General features: G+C 47.8%; 1 pseudogene; it reads right to left on the bottom strand.

Moving 5' to 3' along the window:
- Nucleotides 1-1,348: 1,348 nt before the first annotated feature.
- On the bottom strand, nt 1,349-3,091 carry LOC133235665 (suppressor of cytokine signaling 6-like; annotated as a pseudogene).
- Nucleotides 3,092-3,490: the final 399 nt, after the last annotated feature.

The raw sequence follows: 3,490 nt of genomic DNA, 5'->3' as shown, positions 1-3,490 counted from the left end.
AAAAGAAATGCTAAAAGGTAGTCTGAAGAGGCCTTACAAATAGCTAAGAAAAGAAGAGAATCTAAAGGCAAAGGAAAAAAAGAAAGATATAAGCATCTGAAGGCAGAATTCCAAAGAATAGCAAGGAGGGTTATGAAAGCCTTCCTTAGTTATCAATGCAAAGAAATAGAGGAAAACAATAGAATGAGAAAGACTAGAGATATCTTCAAGAAAATTAGAGATACCAAGGGAACATTTCATGCAAAGATGGGCTCGATAAAGGACAGAAATGGTAGGGACCTAAAAAAAGCAGAAGATATTAAGAAGAGGTGGCAAGAATACACAGAAGAACTGTACAAAAAAGATCTTAATGACCTACATAGCCACGATGGTGTGATGACTCACCTAGAGCCAGACATCCTGGAATATGAAGTCAAATGAGCCTTAGGAAGCATCACTAAGAACAAAGCTAGTGGAGGTGATGGAATTCCAGTTGAGATTTTTTTTTTTTAACGTTATAGACTTTAACGTTGCAAGAGCATCTCACCCATTCATGAAAAGCATTTCTCCATCAAGTTCATGCAAGAAAATGTTGTCTAAGCTAAAGTAATCATAGATAAAACATTTTATCAGAGGAAAGTATAAATAACAAAAAATTGCTTATCACAGGAAACTAAGATCATCTAATAATGTATTTAATAGTTCTAGTTTCATAGGTCTTTATATGTTATGCCAATATGTACCAGAGTTTAATGACAGAAAAGGCAACAATTTTTAAATTGCTGGTATACATTTATTTACAACTTTTTAATGTAAGGCAACTTATTAAAACTGAAGAACCACAAGATGAAAATGAAGTCAACAGAAAAATCAAACTTCTCAGAACCAAAAGAACACAAAACATCAAACATAATTTAGAAATGAATGTGGCAGAAAGATATGTAGCAGACCTGCATTCCATTACCCCAGGTTATGTCAGTTCACAATTAAAAAAAAACCTTTGTAGAGTATGAAATTAAAAATCATTTTTGGTGTAGGTGTAAACTCTGTGCTTAATCACATGGCTATGCTGACTCAACACTATCTTTGAAGATGGTCCATTGAAAGAGAGACATAACAGGTTCATTCCATAAGTTTCATTCAACTTTACTCAGGATTGGATACACATTAAATGTGTTTTTAATGCATAAAATCACAGTGGATAGCAGCAAAGGACTGGGGGTGGGTGAGTAAGGAGAATCTGATCATTTACATTGTGATTATTCTGCATATTTATGGAAAACACTACACACTTTCTCAAACCTCAAGACTTCCCTTTTTAAAGAACCAAAATAAACCTAAAACACCTCGCGGACGGTTCCCCACCCCTAAATGAACTGGATACTCGTTTCCACATAAAACTGAAATAACAGTACGGAAGCAAAAGATTCTGATAGCAATGAAGTCTGTAAACTGTATCTCAGTCTCTCTTTCTTACTCCTAAAGTGCAATATGCTGGGTTGCGGTCCTCTCTCAGTAGTGCTTCTCCTGTAAGTAATCCTTCATTTTGTTGGACAGGGGCAGTTTCAGGATCAAGTCTATCCAGGTGGACTGGCGGATGACGAAGCGGCACAGGTACTGCAGTGAGCGCACCTGCAGGAAGCACGACACGAGGTTGGTGAGGCTCACCGGGTAGGCGGCGAAGCCTGGCAGGCCCGATCCTGAGTATCAGAAAGCCCCGTTCTCCGAGTCCCTAATGGAGTGCTCTATCAGGTCCACGATGGATGTGTGTCCCTCCAAATCCGAGCTGTTCATAGAAGCTAAGCCTGCCATTGGAGTGTTCCATTCTGGTGTGGAGGGTCCTGCGGTGGGAGTGGCAGCTCATGCTGAGCAGGTAGTGGTCGTCAGAGCTCTCCGTCACCAGGAAGGAGCCATCAGGCATGTTGACCAGCTTGCCCTCCGCCTCCCAGCTTGTGATGGGTCCCCAATACCAGCCCTGCTTGGCCAGCTTCTTAAGCTCATCCGTCAGGCTGGTCACCACCAAGGGGCTATTGCTTTGCACTGAGTCATATACCCTGGCCACCCTGGGGGCTGAGTTGGGATCGAAATTCAAGTGGCAGCACATGCTCTCAGCCAGGTGGGCGTCTGGGCAGGTCAGCTTGGCGAAGTTCCTTTGGCTCAGATCAGTCTGCAGGGGAGGCAGCAGTGGTGTGTGTGTGTGTGTGTGTGTGTTTCTCTGGGAGCGGTGGGGTGGAGGGGGGGCAGTTCAGGGCCCACATGGGCCCGCCCTCAAGCACTGCAGCAAGACCCCCCTGGTGCCCATCAGCAGACTGCCCACCAGCTCCTCGGTGAAGAGCTCGGGGGCCACGGCGAGGTCCCAGTGGGCCGGATGCTTGTAGTCCTCATGGTGGTCGTAGGGGAAGGGGCCCCCCGGCGGCTGGGGGAGGAGCCATCCAAAGGCACAGTGTACCGGATGTAGTCCCGAGCCACCAGTCCAAGGACGACAGGCACGTGTTTACCCAGGCAGAGGCACAGGTCCCCGGTTGGGGACCCGGAGCTCCGACCGAGTCCAGCAGCTCTGGCCATGCGGGGCCGGCCTGGCAGAGGTCGCTGAATTCCTTGTGCACGCCGTTGAGGGCCGACCCGGGTCGGGCAAGTGCACCGGCACCTTGACCCGCGACTCCATCCAGATGCACATTTCCTCCGAGGAAGTGGGGCACAACGGCCAGGGCATGGGGCTGTAGTGATGGCTGCACAGCGACGGGGAGTGCATGGGCTTCAGCGACCGCACGTCCTTGAACACCAGGGGCGCCGGTTACAATGAGAACCTGTCCTTGTCCACTGAGCTCCCCGACGCCGTGCCGCCCTTGCCCTTGGCCTTCCGCTTGGTGCTCAGCGGTCTTTTTAGCATGCCCACGAGGCTCTGGCTCTTGGGTCCTTTCTTGCCCATTTCATCTTCGCCGTGGAGATCACAGCCGGCCATCTCCTTCCCATAGCAGCTCCCAAACAAGGCCTCCTCTTTCCTGAAGTTGCTGGCTAGTGCTGGCTGTTGTATGACCATGAATTCTGCATCTTCTTTTCTCTTACTCAAGCTGAAAGATTTCTGGAAGGTCTTAAGACTGATTTTCTTCATTCTGACTAGTTACCTGATCCGAGGGGCTCAATTTCTCTCTGGGATATTATCCTCGAACACCTGGGTAGGCTGCAGGGAAGGCTACATCCATGGGTTTTTCCAGCTTTATTTCCTCTTTGGAAGTCACTGTCTGGAGCCAGACTGTTCTGGCTCACCTGAATCCCAGGTCCATCTTCATCAGTCGTGTAATCTTAAAGGTATTGGTGTCCATCATCCAAGTTAGTGGCGTGGTTTCAACGTGTTCATAAAAGTGATGTCCTTAAAAATGCCGCCCAGATAAAGCTACACAGGTGCTTGCAGCTAAAGGTGGGAGGGACAACAGTAATACCCACTCTGTATAAGTGGGGAAGCTGAGGCAGAGATCACGACACTCGCCTACACCCCTGATTCTGCAAGATG

The sequence above is a fragment of the Bos javanicus genome, chromosome 2, assembly GCF_032452875.1.
Source record: "Bos javanicus breed banteng chromosome 2, ARS-OSU_banteng_1.0, whole genome shotgun sequence".
Lineage (NCBI taxonomy): Eukaryota > Metazoa > Chordata > Mammalia > Artiodactyla > Bovidae > Bos > Bos javanicus.
The sequence above is the reverse complement of the archived record's forward strand: the minus strand, read 5'-3'. Positions and strand labels throughout refer to the sequence as shown.